This window comes from Schistocerca gregaria, chromosome 3, assembly GCF_023897955.1.
Source record: "Schistocerca gregaria isolate iqSchGreg1 chromosome 3, iqSchGreg1.2, whole genome shotgun sequence".
NCBI classification, from domain to species: domain Eukaryota; kingdom Metazoa; phylum Arthropoda; class Insecta; order Orthoptera; family Acrididae; genus Schistocerca; species Schistocerca gregaria.
This window is the reverse complement of record NC_064922.1, coordinates 129,767,156-129,788,821: the sequence shown is the minus strand read 5'-3', so window position 1 is coordinate 129,788,821 and position 21,666 is coordinate 129,767,156. Positions and strand designations below refer to the sequence as shown.

General features: G+C 27.1%; 1 long non-coding RNA gene across 1 annotated transcript; it reads left to right on the top strand.

The window, feature by feature from the left end:
• The first annotated feature begins 987 nt into the window (after positions 1-987).
• LOC126356064 (uncharacterized) lies at positions 988-16,756 on the top strand. The gene is made up of 2 exons (XR_007565573.1): positions 988-1,098; positions 16,602-16,756. It is a non-coding gene; the product is annotated as an uncharacterized LOC126356064 (long non-coding RNA).
• The last annotated feature ends 4,910 nt before the right edge of the window (positions 16,757-21,666 follow it).

Here is a 21,666-nt window from a genome sequence, read left to right as displayed (position 1 = left end):
CTCTAGAATATAGAGTTCTTAGAATTGAGAAAACATAGGCTTGAATTATTGCTACTGCTGATTCTAGAATTAATAGAAGTATTTGTCCAATAATTAGTAATGAGATTAAGTTTATTGCTATAGATGGTCCTGTGTTTCCTAATAAGGTTAATAATAAGTGTCCTGCAATTATATTTGCTGCTAACCGTACTGCTAATGTACCTGGTCGAATAACATTACTAATTGTTTCAATTAGTACTATAAATGATATTAATGCAGGCGGTGTACCTTGTGGTACAAGGTGTGTAAATATATGATTAGTATGGTTAATTCATCCAAATAATATAAATCTTAGCCATATAGGTAGGGCAATTGCAAATGTTACTGCTAAATGTCTTGTTCTAGTAAAAATATAAGGGAATAATCCTATGAAATTGTTAAATAATATTATAATAAAAATTGAGATGAAAATGAATGTTGTTCCATTAAATGATTTTGGTCCAAGTAGTGTTTTAAATTCATTATGTAAGGTTAAATTTAGTTTATTTCAGATAATGTTAATTCGTGATGGTGTAAGTCAAAATAGTGATGGGATTAATAATAGTCCTAGAAATGTTCTAGTTCAATTTAATGATTAATTAAAGATGTTAGTTGATGGGTCAAATGTTGAGAATAGATTTGTTATCATTTTCAATTTAAGTTTTTTATTTCAATTGTTCCTTTTTCTGCTCTTTTAATAAGGTTAGGTTTAAATGAGAAGAAGTTTATTTGATTAAACAAGATTAATGTAGCTGAAAATATAATGAATAGTGAGAATCATATAAGAGGGGATATTTGAGGGATTTGGATATAATTTCCCCATCAGAAGTAGTCGTTAATTTACTATTATTTGGTTTAAGAGACCATTACTTACTTTCAGTCATCTGATGAATTTCAAGGTGTACTAACTTTTTAGTTACTTTAGATTGACACTCTAATGTTATTTATTTTAACTAACTCCTTAAATTATCTTAGATAATCACTTAATAAATAAATTTACTGAAGTTCTTTCAATTACAATTGGTATAAATCTGTGGTTTGCTCCACAGATTTCTGAGCATTGTCCAAAGAATAATCCAGGTCGATTTATTGTGAATGTTCCTTGATTTAACCGACCTGGCGTTGCATCAATTTTAATCCCTAATACAGGAACTGCTCATGAGTGTAGAACATCTGATGCTCTTGTTAATACTCGTACTTCTGTATTTATTGGTAGGATTGTTCGGTTATCTACATCTAGCAGTCGAAATCCATCATTTTCTAGGTCTTGTTCTGGTGTTATATAAGTGTCAAATTCTACGTCTATGAAGTCTGAATATTCATATCTTCAATATCATTGTCGTCCAATGGTTTTAATTGTAATTATTGCATCTACTGAATCATCAAGTAAATATAATAGTCGTAATGATGGAAGGGCAATAAAAATTAATGTAATTGCTGGTAAAGCTGTTCAGATTGTTTCAATTAAATGTCCATGAAGTATATTACGGTTAGTATAGGCAATAAATAATATATAACTTAAGGCATAACCTACAATTACTGTAATTAATAATAATACGACCATAGTATGATCATGAAAGAATGATAATTGCTCCATTAATGGTGAAGCTCCATCTTTAAGAGATAAATTTGTACATGTTGCCTTTAATAAATATTTTCTAATAAAAGGTCAAACCTTTATTTGTAGAGCTTAAATCTACTGCACTAATCTGCCATATTAGAATCTAGAGATTAATGGTAATTCTGAGTAACTATGTTCTGCAGGAGGGTTATTTTGTAGTCATTCTGTTGATCTTCTTATGTTAGCTCTAAATATAATTGCTCGGTTTGTAACCATTCTTTCTCATATAATTACAATGAATATAATGATTCCTACAATAGAAATTGTAGACCCAATTCTTGATACTAGGTTTCATGATGTATATGCGTCTGGGTAGTCTGAGTATCGTCGAGGTATTCCTGCTAATCCTAGGAAGTGTTGAGGAAAGAATGTTAAATTTACTCCAATGAATATAATTGTAAATTGGATTTTTAATCATATATTATTTATAGTTAATCCTGTAAATAGTGGATATCATTGAATGACACCTCCTATAATTGCAAATACTGCTCCTATAGATAATACATAATGAAAGTGGGCTACTACATAATATGTATCATGTAATACAATATCAAGTGATGAATTTGCTAATACTAATCCTGTTAATCCACCAATTGTAAATAGGAAAATAAATCCTAGAGCTCATAATAATGGTGGATTGAACTTGAATTTAGTTCCATATAATGTAGCTAATCATCTAAATACCTTAATTCCTGTAGGTACAGCAATAATTATTGTTGCTGATGTAAAATATGCTCGTGTGTCAACATCCATTCCTACTGTAAATATATGATGTGCTCATACAATAAATCCTATTAGTCCAATTGATAGTATAGCATAAATTATACCTAATGTTCCAAATGATTCAATTTTTCCTCTTTCTTGACATACAATATGTGAAATAATTCCGAACCCCGGTAGAATTAAAATATAAACTTCTGGGTGTCCAAAGAATCAAAATAGATGTTGATATAGAATTGGGTCACCTCCTCCTGCAGGGTCAAAGAATGATGTATTTAAATTTCGATCTGTTAATAATATAGTAATAGCTCCTGCTAAAACTGGAAGTGAAAGAAGGAGAAGTAATGCTGTAATAGCTACGGATCATACAAATAAAGGTGTTTGATCTAAAGTTATACTTTCTGATCGTATATTAATTGCTGTTGTAATGAAATTCACTGCACCAAGAATAGATGATACACCTGCTAAGTGTAGTGAAAAAATAGCTAGATCTACAGATGCACCCCCGTGTGCAATAGCTCCTGCTAGAGGAGGGTAAACTGTTCATCCTGTACCAGCACCATTATCTACTATAGAAGATGTAAGAAGAAGGGTTAGTGAAGGTGGTAGTAATCAAAAACTTATATTATTTATTCGTGGAAATGCTATATCTGGTGCACCAATTATTAGTGGAACAAGTCAATTACCAGATCCACCAATTATAATAGGTATTACTATAAAGAAAATTATTACGAATGCGTGAGCTGTAATAATAACATTATAAATCTGGTCATCCCCAATTAGAGATCCGGGTTGGCCAAGTTCAGCACGAATAAGTATTCTTATTGATGTTCCTACTATTCCTGCTCATGCTCCAAATATGAAGTATAAAGTACCAATGTCCTTATGGTTTGTTGAGAATAATCATTTTTGCGGTAAGATGGCTGAATTTTAGGTGGTAGACTGTAAATCTACTTATGAGATGTTTTCTCTCTTATCATATTTAGGTCTTATATTCAATTATGATTCTAGACTGCAATTCTAGAGGTGTAAAATTTTACTAAGGCCTAAAAGATTATTCTTTTAATTATAACTTTGAAGGTTATTAGTTTGATTAACTTAAGTCCTTAGTATAATGAAATTAAGGTTGATGTTGAATTCAATCCTATTGTTGAAATTATTACTGTTATAGGAAGAATGATTCTTGATTTTTGGGACTTTATCTTTATAGATCACGAATTTTCTGTGTATGATATAATTAGAGCTGAGAATCTAATACATATATAGTAGTAGAGTGTAATTGTAGTTAATACAACTATAATAGTTATAATAGTTGTTATATTGTTTTCTATTAATGATTGTATTACAATTCATTTTGGTAAGAATCCAAGGAATGGTGGTAGTCCACCTAAAGATAATAAAGATAAGAATATTATGAATTTAATTTCGGTTTTTATATTTCTGGCTGAATAAATTTGATTTATGAAAAATAAATTTATTTGCTTAAATAATAAAACTATAATTAATCTTAATAGTGAGTAAATAATGAAGTATAGTTCTCAGATGTTTTCTCTGACTGTTAACGATCTAATTATTCAACCTAGATGTCTGATTGATGAATATGCTAAAAGTTGTCGTAAGGATGTTTGATTTAAACCTCCTATTGCCCCAATAATAATTCTTAAGATAATAATTGTTCAAATAAAAGTTCTTAATTGAATACAATAGGATAAGACTATTATTGGGGCGATTTTTTGTCATGTTATTAATGTTAAACAATTATTTCATCTTGATGCTCCTATAACTTCTGGAAGTCAGAAATGGAAAGGTGCAGCTCCAATCTTTAATAATAGTCTAGATCTAATTATTATTGATGGGATAAATTCTGTTTCCCATCCCATGGGATATTTTATTTGAATCAGCAAAATTGAAAATAATAATGTTGTCGATGCTATTGCTTGGACAATAAAATATTTAATTGATGATTCGTTTATTATTATATTTTTATTTCTTGTTAGGAGCGGAATAAATGAAAGTAAGTTGATCTCAAGTCCTATTCAAACCCCAAATCAGGAATTTGATGAAATGGACAGGATCGTTCCTATCATTAATGTTGATAGGAAGAGAAGTTTTGTAGAGTTGTTGGTCATTAAAAAGGAGAGGATTGATACCTCTATAAATGGGGTATGAACCCATTAGCTTGTTAAGCTTACCTTTTTACATTAAGGTGTATGATGCATGTTAGTTTTTGATACTAAAGGAGGTAGTTTAATTCTATCTTATGTAATTTTAATGAAGGTAATTTTATTTACTTTATTTACCCTATCAAGGTAACCCTTTAATCAGGCACTTCATTTATTTAATATTTAAATCGAAAGTTTTTTTTTGAAATTCTTTTATGTATTATTTTGTTTAATTAGGATTAATTTATCCTGCTCATTTTTTTTTTTATATATATATATAATAAATAATTTATATTAATATATTACATTTAATTGAAATTAAAAGATTATAAGTTCATCTTACCATTATCAATTGATTATTCTAATACATTCATTTACCTAGGATTATAGCTACTTATGTTTTTAGCTTAAAATATTTAATATTTAATATTATTATAATTGGATATAATAAATAAAATTATTAATTTTAAATATAAAATATTATAATTAATATAAATATAACATATTATATCAAATTACATAATTGTATAAATATAGTAATGAGCTTTATTTCAAAAGAATTAGAAATAAAATCATAATAATAAATATAATTTCAACGACCAAAATTTAACATTCATGCAATAGAAATTGAAATAGCAACATCACCAATACGATTAGAAAGTGCAGTTAATATACCAGCACTATAAGATTTTACATTTTGATAATAAATAACTATACAATAAGAAACTAAAGCAAAACCATCTCAACCTAATAAAATTCTAATTAAATTAGGACTAATAATTTAAAAACCTATAGAAAGAATAAATATTAAAACAATAATATTAAAACGGTTTATATTCTTTTCGCCAGATATATAATCCTCTCTATAATAAATAACCAAAGAAGAAATATATATAACAAAAGATATAAAAATAAGAGATATTCAATCCAAAATTAAAGTTATAACAACTATAGAACCATTTACATTGAAAAGCTCTCACTCAACAAAAACTCTATAATCAATTATTAAATAATAAATACCTAAAATAAAAATTATAGTTCTCGAAATAAACAGAGAAAAAAAACTCAAAGAACAAATAGAAAATAAATTCACGGCCTAAGATGAAAAACTTCATACCATTGATTCCACAAAACAATATTTTTAATTAAAATACTTAAGCAAACTAAACAAAGAAATATTCACCCTTTAAACAGAGAATAATTAAAGGCAATCAATGTAAGAGTAAAAGATGATATTCACGAAAATAACCAAGAGAACAAGTATAAACACCAGAATAATAATTCCCATGCTGAGAATAAGAATATATATACAAAGTATAAACAGCTCTAAAAAAAGATAAAAAAATCAAAGCAAAGAATCTAATAGAAGATCAAGATATAATTCTATTTAATAATCTAATTTCACCTACCAAATTTAAAGAAGGAGGAGCAGCCATATTTATGATCTTAAAAGAAATCATCATAAAGCCATTCTTGGCATCAAATTAATTATACCCTTGTTAATTAATAATCTTCGTCTACCTAAACATTCATAAATAATATTAGATAAACAAAATAAACCAGAAGAACATAAACCATGACCAACCATTAGAGAAAGAGAACCTACACAACCTCATCAATTCATAGTCATCAATCCACCAATAACCATTCTTATATGAGCAACAGAAGAATATGCAATTAAAGACTTTAAATCAACCTGACGAAAACAAATAAATCTTACAATAACACCCCCAGATAAACCTAAAGATAATCAAAAATATAGGGGCCTCTAAATGAGCCTTAGGAAGTCATAAATGAACCAAAAATATAGGTATCTTAACTAAAAAAGCCAAAATTATAAATACATAAAACATAAAATAATAAGAACCAAAATCAACTAATAAAGGAAAATATAAAGTATTAGAAAAATCATAAACCTTAAATAAAACTAATAATAATAGTAATCTAGCAACCAAAGTATAAAAAATTAAATAAACACCAGCCTGCAAACGCTCAGGTTGATAACCCCAACCCAAAATTAAAAGTAAAGTAGGAACTAATCTAGCCTCAAAAAAAATATAAAAAGAAAGAAGACTTAAACTAGCAAATGAACAATAAAGCATAATTATTAAAATCAAAACCATAAAAACAAAAAAATTAGAATGATATGAACTTAAATAAACTGAACCTCTAGCAGTGATTATTAAAGAACAAATCCAAAAACTAAGTAAAATTAAACTAAAAGAAAAATAATCAATACCAAAATAATATCTAATTATATTCAAATCAGCATATGAATAAACACAAATTATAAAAACAAAACTCGACAGAAACATTAAAGAATGAACCAACCATCAACAATTATTTAATAAACAAAGAGGGATCAAAAAAATAGTTATAAATAAATACTTTAACATAAAGATAAACCAAAAGAATTAAAAAAATCATTACCCTGAGAACGAATTATTGAAACTAAAACAGAAAGACCTAAAGCACCCTCACAAACAGAAAAAACTAAAAAAATAATCATAATCAAACTCAATAAGAAAAACAATAACTAATATAAATAAAGAAAGAACAATATATTCTAATCTCAAAAGAACCATTAATAAATGTTTACGTTTAGAAGAAAAAACATAAACACCAGCAAAATAAATCAATAAAGAAGTAAAAATAGAGAATATAAACATTAGTTTTAATAGTTTAAAAAAAACGCCGGTCTTGTAAACCGGAAATAAGTCCAGCCCCCACTTTTAAAACTTCAGAGGTGGAAAAGCTTCCATCATCGGTCCCCAAAACAGATATTTTAAATAAACTAACCCCTGAAATGATCAAAATAATAATTATATCATTATCAAATGTAATAAATATTAATTTTATTAAATTAAGACACCCAATATCAATAATGCTTTTTATTATCCTTCAAACCTTCCTAGTTGGATTAATAACAGGAACAATAATAGAAAGATATTGATTATCATATATTTTATTTTTAACATTTCTTGGTGGTATACTAGTATTATTTATTTACATTACAAGAATTGCATCAAACGAAATATTTCAGCCTAAATCAATTACTATAATTATTACATTAATAATGTGAGTATTTATCATATCAGTATTAATTATTCTAGATATATCTATATTTATAGACTTTTTCAAAAACACCGAAACTATAAATATTGATAATTCAATCAATTATCAAGAAATAACAATATCTTTAGAAAAATTATATAATAGACCAACATTCATTATTACAATAATAATAATAATTTATTTATTTTTAGCACTACTAGCAGTTGTTAAAATCACTAATATTAATCAGGGACCTATTCGTAAAATAAGATAATTACTAATGAATAAACCCTTATGATTAAGACATCCTTTAATTAAAATTATTAATAACTCTTTAATTGACTTACCTGCCCCAACAAATATTTCATTTTGATGAAATTTTGGATCCCTATTAGGGTTATGTTTGGTAATTCAAATCGTAACTGGACTATTTTTAGCTATACACTATACATCAAATGTTGAAATAGCATTCAGTAGTGTAGTACACATCTGCCGAGACGTAAATAATGGTTGAATTATCCGAACCTTACATGCAAATGGAGCATCTATATTTTTTATTTGTATTTACTTACATGTAGGACGGGGAATTTACTACGGATCTTATATATATATACATACCTGAATAATTGGTACAGTGATTTTATTTTTAGTTATAGCAACTGCATTTATAGGATATGTCTTACCCTGAGGCCAAATATCTTTTTGAGGTGCAACAGTAATTACTAATTTATTATCAGCAATCCCATACTTAGGAACAGATTTAGTCCAATGAGTATGAGGAGGATTCGCTGTTGATAATGCAACATTAAATCGATTCTTCACATTCCATTTTGTATTAGCATTTATTATTGCTGCAATAGCAGCAATTCATTTATTTTTTCTTCACCAAACAGGATCTAATAATCCTCTTGGATTAAATGGAGATATTGAAAAAATTCCATTCCATCCATACTTTACCTTTAAGGATTCTATTACATTTGTAATAATAACATCATTATTAATTATACTATGTTTAATCAATCCTTACCTATTAGGAGATCCAGATAACTTTGTACCTGCCAACCCATTAGTAACACCAGTTCACATTCAACCAGAGTGATATTTCCTATTTGCATATGCAATTCTACGATCTATCCCTAATAAGTTAGGAGGTGTTATTGCATTATTTTTATCAATTAGAATCTTAATAATTTTACCATTTTATAATAAAACACCATTCCAAGGCATTCAATTTTATCCTATTAATCAAATTTTATTCTGAATTATAGTAGTTGTTGTATGCTTACTAACGTGAATTGGTAAACGACCTGTTGAAGAACCTTATATTATAACAGGTCAAATCTTAACAATTATCTACTTTACATATTTCTTAATTAATGTCCATGTCGCAAACGCATGAGATAAATTAATTAAGGAATAAAGTTAATTAGCTTAGGAAAAGCATATGTTTTGAAAACATAAAATTAGAAGTTTAACTCTTCTATTAACTTTTCTCAAAAAATTTCACTAAACAAATGAGATAAATAAAATCTTTAAACCAACAAAGAAAATAAAAAATTCAAAGATAAAGGTAAAAAACTTTTTCAAGCTAAGTACATTAATTTATCATAACGAAACCGTGGTAATGTTCCACGAACCCAAATAAAACTAAAAGATATAATAGCAAGCTTAATAAAAAATATAAAAGAATAAAAATCACCGCCTAAAAAAATTAAAGCCAATAACATTCTCATGAAGACAATTCTAGTATATTCAGCTAAAAAAATTAAAGTAAAACCACCCGCACCATACTCAATATTAAATCCTGAAACTAACTCAGATTCCCCTTCAGCAAAATCAAAAGGAGTACGATTAGTTTCAGCTAAACAAGAAGCAAAACAAGCTAAAGCTAAAGGGAAAGAAATAATAATAAATCAACAATAAAGCTGATAGTTTATAAAATCAAACATATTAAAACTACCAATTAAAATAATTAAAGACAATAAAATTAAAGCTAAACTAACTTCATAAGAAATTGTTTGAGCAACAGAACGAAGAGAACCTAATAATGAATAATTTGAATTAGAAGATCAACCAGCAATTATAACAGTATAAACACCTAATCTAGTACAACATAAAAAAAATGAAAATCCATAAGAAAAAGAACATATATAAGTTAAATAAGGAAAAATTACTCAAACGGCTAAAGATATCATTAAATTAAAAACAGGGGAAAAATAATAAAGTAGATAATTAGATATAATAGGAATTGGCTGCTCCTTACAAATTAACTTAATAGCATCTCTAAATGGCTGAGGAATTCCAACAAAACCTACCTTATTTGGACCCTTTCGAATCTGAATATAACCTAAAACCTTACGCTCTAATAAAGTTAAAAAGGCAACACTAATTAAAACACAAATAACCAATAAAAGAAAATTCAAAATAAATATAAATAAATCATAAAGTATCAATACTATTTGTAGAAAAAATCTACATAAATGAATTCTATATTCAACACATTAATCTGTCAAAATAGTAAATAAATTAATATTAATCAATATAACAAAAAATATTTTAACCATATGGTCCTTTCGTACTAATATGGATGAATAATCTTAGGATAGAAACCGACCTGGCTCACGCCGGTCTGAACTCAGATCATGTAAGAATTTAAAGGTCGAACAGACCTAATCATTGGGCTCCTGCACCCAAAATTTTTCTTAATCCAACATCGAGGTCGCAATCTGCTTTGTCGATATGAGCTCTCAAAAACAATTACGCTGTTATCCCTAAGGTAACTTAATCTTAATCATAAATTATGGATCAAAATAACAAACATAAATAAATGATATAATAATGAAGAGTTTATCTATTCTTCATGTCACCCCAACAAAACATCATCAATAAATATAGAAAGACAAACAAAAAACTATATAAAAGTAAAATGTCAAGCTCTATAGGGTCTTCTCGTCCTAAAGAAGAATTTAAGCCTTTTGACTCAAAAGTTAAATTCAAAAATTTATTAAGAGACAGTTGATTTCTCGTCAAGCCATTCATTCCAGCCACTAATTAAGAGACTAATGATTATGCTACCTTTGCACGGTCAAAATACCGCGGCTCTTTAAAAATACGCTCAGTGAGCAGGCCAGACCTCAAAGTATAAACAAGAGGACATGTTTTTGATAAACAGGCGGAAATCAATTTTGCCTAGTTCCTTATAATAAGTTCACAAGGTAAAAATTTTATACAAATAAATATACTAATTCTATCATTATTACAAAAATTTTAAAATGAAATTAATAATCTTAATAAAAAACCTAAAATATTTATAGAATCAAAATAAAAAATAATGAACTTAAACGTAATCTTAAAGATAGCTGGTTTAAAGCTTACTATTATATTTCTATAAAATGAATTATAGGTTATTAACTTCAAAGCTTATCCCTTAAAGAATAAATAAGTTAATATTTTTACTTAAAAAATTAAATAAAAACAAATAACTTTAAAAAATTAAATTTTTTCTTAAGAAACTAGATATCTTGGGAAACGATTAACATCTCATTTCTATAAATAATTTAATAATAATTATGATACATTAACTATAAATTATTTATAAATCAACCCAAATCGAGACAAGTAAAATAAATACTAAAATTTTGATAAACCCTGATACAAAAGGTACAATAAATAAAATCTACTTAAAAAATTTAAAATAATATTTCATAAAACACTTACATTACCAATAAACTATAATTTAAAAAATCAATTCTATAAAATATACTAAGACAAAAATACAATAAAATTATTTATATTAAATAATTCAATAAACAAAAAATAAATATAATAAAATAAATAATCAAGATATCCTGATTTGCACAGAAATATTTTCAGTGTAAATGAAACACTTTACTAATAAGTTATATCTTGAAACTCTTCCTAGATACACTTTCCAGTACATCTACTATGTTACGACTTATCTCATCTAAATTGAAGCTACTTTAAAATAAAATAGAATAATCAATAATGAGAGCGACGGGCGATGTGTACACATCTCAGAGCCAATATCAGTTAAATTAAATAAATTAAATTACTATCAAATCCACCTTCATTAACAGTATTTCACTATCAAATCCGTTATAAACAAAAATCTATTGTAACCCACCTCCTCTTAACTATAAGCTGCACCTTGACCTGAAATATTTTATAATTATAAATCTTGAGAATTATAACTCTAAAAAGATTCTCTGATAACGGAGATATACAAACAAATAAATTAAGTAGAGTAAATCGTGTATTATCAATCATGGGGTAGGTTCCTCTGAATGGAATGAGATACCGCCAAATTCTTTGGGTTTAAAGACCTTCACTAATAGTACCCAGGTAAATATAATTAACATTTAAAATAATAGGGTATCTAATCCTAGTTTATTATTTAAATTTCACAGATTCATAAAAAGGGCCACAAATAAATTTTAACATTTCACCTTACATATTTATATTTCAACCCTAATAATATAAACAACTGTTTTAACCAATAATATTCACTTGTATCAATCGTATAACCGCGGCTGCTGGCACGAATTATGCCGATACTAAATCAATTGCTAAATCCAAAATCACTAAATAATTAAATCAAATTACTGCAAAAAGAACATTTAGTCTAACAACACTTACATATGATACAAAGAAAAAGTGAATAAACAAGCAAGAATAAAACTTTTAAAAATAAAAAATAAGAAATTTTTAAATTTATTAAATCAGGAAAAAATAAAGGATTCAAATACTTAAAGAAAAAAAAAGAAAAAAACACAAACATTAACAAAAAAAAAAAGAAACGCTCCTCTGTATGACCACAACAACTTCTCTATTATATATAATTAAAGATTAATATGGAACATGTATAGCAATAAATGTATTATATTCTTTCTTATTTAATCTTTCTTTAAACTAATAATTAAAGAAAGATTAAATAATATAACAAATATATATTATACAATTATGTAATTTAATATAATATGTTATTAATATAAATTCTTTTTTTATATTAAGTTAACTTATATTTATATTAGTTAAATACTCTAATTATAGATAATTTATATAATTAATTATTATAATTAATATAATTATTTATATTAATTATAATATTTTATATTTAAAATTAATAATTTATTTATTATATCCAATTATAATAATATTAAATATTAAATTACATATTATTATATATATTATATTATAATAACATATTTTAAGCTAAAAACATAAGTAGCTATAATCCTAGGTAAATGAATGTATTAGAATAATCAATTGATAATGGTAAGATGAAGTTATAATTTTTTAATTTCAATTAAATGTAATATATTAATATAATTTATTTATTATATATATATATAAAAAAATAAAATGAGCAGGATAAATTAATCCTAATTAAACAAAATAATACATAAAAGAATTTCAAAAAAAAACTTTCGATTTATATATTAAATAAATGAAGTGCCTGATTAAAGGGTTACCTTGATAGGGTAAATAAAGTAAATAAAATTACCTTCATTAAAATTACATAAGATAGAATTAAACTACCTCCTTTAGTATCAAAAACTAACATGCATCATACACCTTAATGTAAAAAGGTAAGCTTAACAAGCTAATGGGTTCATACCCCATTTATAGAGGTATCAATCCTCTCCTTTTTAATGACCAACAACTCTACAAAACTTCTCTTCCTATCAACATTAATGATAGGAACGATCCTGTCCATTTCATCAAATTCCTGATTTGGGGTTTGAATAGGACTTGAGATCAACTTACTTTCATTTATTCCGCTCCTAACAAGAAATAAAAATATAATAATAAACGAATCATCAATTAAATATTTTATTGTCCAAGCAATAGCATCGACAATATTATTATTTTCAATTTTGCTGATTCAAATAAAATATCCCATGGGATGGGAAACAGAATTTATCCCATCAATAATAATTAGATCTAGACTATTATTAAAGATTGGAGCTGCACCTTTCCATTTCTGATTTCCAGAAGTTATAGGAGCATCAAGATGAAATAATTGTTTAACATTAATAACATGACAAAAAATCGCCCCAATAATAGTCTTATCCTATTGTATTCAATTAAGAACTTTTATTTGAACAATTATTATCTTAAGAATTATTATTGGGGCAATAGGAGGTTTAAATCAAACATCCTTACGACAACTTTTAGCATATTCATCAATCAGACATCTAGGTTGAATAATTAGATCGTTAACAGTCAGAGAAAACATCTGAGAACTATACTTCATTATTTACTCACTATTAAGATTAATTATAGTTTTATTATTTAAGCAAATAAATTTATTTTTCATAAATCAAATTTATTCAGCCAGAAATATAAAAACCGAAATTAAATTCATAATATTCTTATCTTTATTATCTTTAGGTGGACTACCACCATTCCTTGGATTCTTACCAAAATGAATTGTAATACAATCATTAATAGAAAACAATATAACAACTATTATAACTATTATAGTTGTATTAACTACAATTACACTTTACTACTATATACGTATTAGATTCTCAGCTCTAATTATATCATACACAGAAAATTCGTGATCTATAAAGATAAAGTCCCAAAAATCAAGAATCATTCTTCCTATAACAGTAATAATTTCAACAATAGGATTGATTTCATCATCAACCTTAATTTCATTATACTAAGGACTTAAGTTAATCAAACTAATAACCTTCAAAGTTATAATTAAAAGAATAATCTTTTAGGCCTTATTAAAATTTTACACCTCTAGAATTGCAGTCTAGAATCATAATTGAATATAAGACCTAAATATGATAAGAGACAAAACATCTCATAAGTAGATTTACAGTCTACCACCTAAAAATCAGCCATCTTACCGCAAAAATGGTTATTCTCAACAAACCATAAGGACATTGGTACTTTATACTTCATATTTGGAGCATGAGCAAGAATAGTAGGAACATCAATAAGAATACTTATTCGTGCTGAACTTGGCCAACCCGGATCTCTAATTGGGGATGACCAGATTTATAATGTTATTATTACAGCTCACGCATTCGTAATAATTTTCTTTATAGTAATACCTATTATAATTGGTGGATCTGGTAATTGACTTGTTCCACTAATAATTGGTGCACCAGATATAGCATTTCCACGAATAAATAATATAAGTTTTTGATTACTACCACCTTCACTAACCCTTCTTCTTACATCTTCTATAGTAGATAATGGTGCTGGTACAGGATGAACAGTTTACCCTCCTCTAGCAGGAGCTATTGCACACGGGGGTGCATCTGTAGATCTAGCTATTTTTTCACTACACTTAGCAGGTGTATCATCTATTCTTGGTGCAGTGAATTTCATTACAACAGCAATTAATATACGATCAGAAAGTATAACTTTAGATCAAACACCTTTATTTGTATGATCCGTAGCTATTACAGCATTACTTCTCCTTCTTTCACTTCCAGTTTTAGCAGGAGCTATTACTATATTATTAACAGATCGAAATTTAAATACATCATTCTTTGACCCTGCAGGAGGAGGTGACCCAATTCTATATCAACATCTATTTTGATTCTTTGGACACCCAGAAGTTTATATTTTAATTCTACCGGGGTTCGGAATTATTTCACATATTGTATGTCAAGAAAGAGGAAAAATTGAATCATTTGGAACATTAGGTATAATTTATGCTATACTATCAATTGGACTAATAGGATTTATTGTATGAGCACATCATATATTTACAGTAGGAATGGATGTTGACACACGAGCATATTTTACATCAGCAACAATAATTATTGCTGTACCTACAGGAATTAAGGTATTTAGATGATTAGCTACATTATATGGAACTAAATTCAAGTTCAATCCACCATTATTATGAGCTCTAGGATTTATTTTCCTATTTACAATTGGTGGATTAACAGGATTAGTATTAGCAAATTCATCACTTGATATTGTATTACATGATACATATTATGTAGTAGCCCACTTTCATTATGTATTATCTATAGGAGCAGTATTTGCAATTATAGGAGGTGTCATTCAATGATATCCACTATTTACAGGATTAACTATAAATAATATATGATTAAAAATCCAATTTACAATTATATTCATTGGAGTAAATTTAACATTCTTTCCTCAACACTTCCTAGGATTAGCAGGAATACCTCGACGATACTCAGACTACCCAGACGCATATACATCATGAAACCTAGTATCAAGAATTGGGTCTACAATTTCTATTGTAGGAATCATTATATTCATTGTAATTATATGAGAAAGAATGGTTACAAACCGAGCAATTATATTTAGAGCTAACATAAGAAGATCAACAGAATGACTACAAAATAACCCTCCTGCAGAACATAGTTACTCAGAATTACCATTAATCTCTAGATTCTAATATGGCAGATTAGTGCAGTAGATTTAAGCTCTACAAATAAAGGTTTGACCTTTTATTAGAAAATATTTATTAATGGCAACATGATCAAATTTATCTCTTAAAGATGGAGCTTCACCATTAATGGAGCAATTATCATTCTTTCATGATCATACTATGGTCGTATTATTATTAATTACAGTAATTGTAGGTTATGCCTTAAGTTATATATTATTTATTGCCTATACTAACCGTAATATACTTCATGGACATTTAATTGAAACAATCTGAACAGCTTTACCAGCAATTACATTAATTTTTATTGCCCTTCCATCATTACGACTATTATATTTACTTGATGATTCAGTAGATGCAATAATTACAATTAAAACCATTGGACGACAATGATATTGAAGATATGAATATTCAGACTTCATAGACGTAGAATTTGACACTTATATAACACCAGAACAAGACCTAGAAAATGATGGATTTCGACTGCTAGATGTAGATAACCGAACAATCCTACCAATAAATACAGAAGTACGAGTATTAACAAGAGCATCAGATGTTCTACACTCATGAGCAGTTCCTGCATTAGGGGTTAAAATTGATGCAACGCCAGGTCGGTTAAATCAAGGAACATTCACAATAAATCGACCTGGATTATTCTTTGGACAATGCTCAGAAATCTGTGGAGCAAACCACAGATTTATACCAATTGTAATTGAAAGAACATCAGTAAATTTATTTATTAAGTGATTATCTAAGATAATTTAAGGAGTTAGTTAAAATAAATAACATTAGAGTGTCAATCTAAAGTAACTAAAAAGTTAGTACACCTTGATATTCATCAGATGACTGAAAGTAAGTAATGGTCTCTTAAACCAAATAATAGTAAATTAACGACTACTTCTGATGGGGAAATTATATCCAAATCCCTCAAATATCCCCTCTTATATGATTCTCACTATTCATTATATTTTCAGCTACATTAATCTTGTTTAATCAAATAAACTTCTTCTCATTTAAACCTAACCTTATTAAAAGAGCAGAAAAAGGAACAATTGAAATAAAAAACTTAAATTGAAAATGATAACAAATCTATTCTCAACATTTGACCCATCAACTAACATCTTTAATTTATCATTAAATTGAACTAGAACATTTCTAGGACTATTATTAATCCCATCACTATTTTGACTTACACCATCACGAATTAACATTATCTGAAATAAACTAAATTTAACCTTACATAATGAATTTAAAACACTACTTGGACCAAAATCATTTAATGGAACAACATTCATTTTCATCTCAATTTTTATTATAATATTATTTAACAATTTCATAGGATTATTCCCTTATATTTTTACTAGAACAAGACATTTAGCATTAACATTTGCAATTGCCTGACCTATATGGCTAAGATTTATATTATTTGGATGAATTAACCATACTAATCATATATTTACACACCTTGTACCACAAGGTACACCGCCTGCATTAATATCATTTATAGTACTAATTGAAATAATTAGTAATGTTATTCGACCAGGTACATTAGCAGTACGGTTAGCAGCAAATATAATTGCAGGACACTTATTATTAACCTTATTAGGAAACACAGGACCATCTATAGCAATAAACTTAATCTCATTACTAATTATTGGACAAATACTTCTATTAATTCTAGAATCAGCAGTAGCAATAATTCAAGCCTATGTTTTCTCAATTCTGAGAACTCTATATTCTAGAGAAGTATATTAAACCTATGTTAACAACTCACTCAAACCACCCATTCCACTTAGTAGACTATAGACCTTGACCATTAACAGGAGCAATTGGAGCAATAGTCCTAGTATCAGGACTAGCAAAATGATTCCACCTATTTAATATTAACTTATTCATAATTGGATTTGGAATTACCCTACTAACCATAATTCAATGATGACGAGATGTAGTACGAGAAGGAACATATCAAGGATTACATACAGGATTTGTATCAATTGGATTACGATGAGGAATAATTTTATTTGTTGCATCAGAGGTATTATTTTTCGTTTCTTTTTTTTGAGCATTCTTTAGAAGAAGATTAGCACCAACAATTGAACTAGGAATACTATGACCTCCAATAGGAATTCAACCCTTTAACCCTATACAAATTCCATTACTTAATACAGCCATTCTTTTAGCATCAGGAGTAACAGTAACATGAGCACATCATAGTTTAATGGAATCTAATCATACTCAAGCACTACAAGGATTATTCTTCACAGTGTTATTAGGACTATACTTTACAATACTTCAAGCATATGAATATTGAGAAGCACCTTTTACCATTGCAGATGCAGTTTATGGATCAACATTCTTTGTTGCAACAGGATTCCATGGTTTACACGTAATTATTGGAACAATCTTTTTATCAACATGTCTACTTCGACACTCAATAAATCAATTCTCACCAAGACACCACTTTGGATTTGAAGCAGCAGCATGATACTGACACTTCGTAGACGTAGTATGATTATTCTTATATATCTCTATTTATTGATGAGGTAGATAATTGTTTTTCTAGTATAAATAGTACATTTGACTTCCAATCAGAAAGCTTGATATAAATCAAGAAAAACAATTCTAATTCTATCCACAAGAGTTTTCATTAGATTTATTATTCCAATAATTGTTATAATCCTGGCAACAACACTATCAAAAAAATTAATTAATGATCGAGAAAAAAGATCACCATTTGAATGTGGGTTTGATCCAAAAAGATCAGCACGAATACCATTCTCACTACAATTCTTCCTAATCGCAGTAATCTTTTTAATTTTTGATGTAGAAATTGCACTAATTCTACCAATTGTAATTATTTTTAAAACTTCAGACATTATAATCTGAACAGTATCAACAATATTTTTTATTCTAGTTCTATTAGGCGGACTATACCATGAATGAAACCAAGGAGCATTACAATGAGCAGAATAAAGGGTTGTAGTTAAACATAACATTTGGGTTGCATTCAAAAAGTATTGATAATATCAATCAACCTTAAATAGAATAAGAAGCGAAATATTGCAGTCAGTTTCGACCTGGAAGATTGGTATGTACTACCCTTATTCTTATTAATTGAAGCCAAAAAGAGGCGTATTACTGTTAATAATATAATTGAACTATAATAGTTCCAATTAAGGAAATGTAAAGCCAATATGAAAGCTGCTAACTTTTTATATTAGCGGTTAAACTCCGTTAACATTTCTAAAATTTATATAGTTTAAATAAAGCATTACATTTTCACTGTAAAAATAATATATCTATATTTATAAATACCTAAAAGTAAAAATACTTCCTTAACATCTTCAGTGTCACGCTCTAATTATAAGCTATTTAAGTAAACGAAAAACAATATTACCAAAATAAATATTCAAAAAATAAAAGTTAAAAGATAAATCTTGAAATTAGAATCATATCAACCTTGAATATAACTAATTAAATAAATAAATAATCTATATAAACCTTGACCACCAAGTAATTCACCTCAACCATAATCAAATGACTTAGATGAATAATAACCTATTTTTAAAGGAATATATCTAATAAACTTAGTTGAAAGAAAAGGTATAAATCAAATAGAACCAGCAAATCTAACAAAAGAAAGTATACTTAAAGAAAATAAATTATGAGAAAAGTCAAAATTGGAAATAAGGTAACCTAAATAAGCACCTAAAATAACAACTGTAATAGTTAAAAACTTTAAATAATAAGGTGAAGCAATCACATGAGGAATAGGAAAATTTAATCAAGATAAAAGACTACCACCAAAAACAGCAACAAACAATAGACCAACTATTCCAAATGAAATATAATAACCCTTATCATCAAAAGAAAATCTAGAACAAAAATTATTATCACCAGATATTGAATAATAAAACAAACGAAAAGAATAAGAAGCAGTTAAACCAGTAGAAAAAAAATAAAGAAAAAAAATTAAACAATTAATTCATCTTAAACAAACCATCTCAAGAATTAAATCCTTTGAATAAAATCCCGCTAAAAAAAGTATTCCACACAAAGATAAACTAGAAACATTAAAACAAACTGAAGTTAAAGGTATGAAATTAACAATTGATCCTATAAAACGAATATCCTGAGAATCCTTCAAATTATGAATTATTGAACCTGCACATATAAATAATAATGCCTTAAATAAAGCATGAGCCAATAAATGAAAAAATGCAAGCTTTGGATAACCCATAGCCAAAATTCTTATTATTAAACCAAGTTGTCTTAAAGTAGAAAGAGCAATAATCTTCTCCAAATCAAATTCAAAATTAGCGCCCAATCCAGCCATAAATATAGTTATACAACCAATTAAAAGTAAAAATCAACCACAATTATAAGTATCTAATATTGGTCTAAAACGAATTAATAAATAAACACCAGCAGTAACAAGAGTAGAAGAATGAACTAAAGCAGAAACAGGAGTAGGAGCTGCTATAGCAGCAGGAAGTCATGAAGAGAAAGGAATCTGAGCTCTCTTAGTTATAGCTGCTAAAACAATTAATATAGTAATGAGCTTTATTTTAAAAGAATTAGAAATAAAATCATAATAATAAATATAATTTCAACCACCAAAATTTAACATTCATGCAATAGAAATTAAAATAGCAACATCACCAATACGATTAGAAAGTGCAGTTAATATACCAGCACTATAAGATTTTACATTTTGATAATAAATAACTGAACAATAAGAAACTAAACCTAAACCATCTCAACCTAATAAAATTCTAATTAAATTAGGACTAATAATTAAAAAACCTATAGAAAGAATAAATATTAAAACAATAATAATAAAACGATTTATATTCTTTTCACCAGATATATAATCCTCTCTATAATAATTAACCAAAGAAGAAATATATATGACAAAAGATATAAAAACAAGAGATATTCAATTCAAAATTAAAGGTATAACAACTATAGAACCATTTAAATTGAAAAGCTCTCACTCAACAAAAACTCTATAATCAATTATTAAATAATAAATACCTAAAATAAAAATTATAGTTCTCGAAATAAACAAAGAAAAAAACTCAAAGAACAAATAGAAAATAAATTTACGGCCTAAGATGAAAAACTTCATATCATTGATTCCACAAAACAATATTTTTAATTAAAATACTTAAGCAAACTAAACAAAGCAATATTCACCCTTTAAACAGAGAATATTTAAAGGCAATCAATGTAAGAGTAAAAGATGATATTCACGAAAATAACCAAGAGAACAAGTATAAACACCAGAATAATAATTCCCATGCTGAGAATAAGAATATATATACAAAGTATAAACAGCTCTAAAAAAAGATAAAAAAATCAAAGCAAAGAATCTAAAAGAAGATCAAGATATAATTCTATTTAATAATCTAATTTCACCTACCAAATTTAAAGAAGGAGGAGCAGCCATATTTGATGATCTTAAAAGAAATCATCATAAAGCCATTCTTGGCATCAAATTAATTATACCCTTGTTAATTAATAATCTTCGTCTACCTAAACGTTCATAAATAATATTAGATAAACAAAATAAACCAGAAGAACATAAACCATGACCAACCATTAGAGAAAGAGAACCTACACAACCTCATCAATTCATAGTCATCAATCCACCAATAACCATTCTTATATGA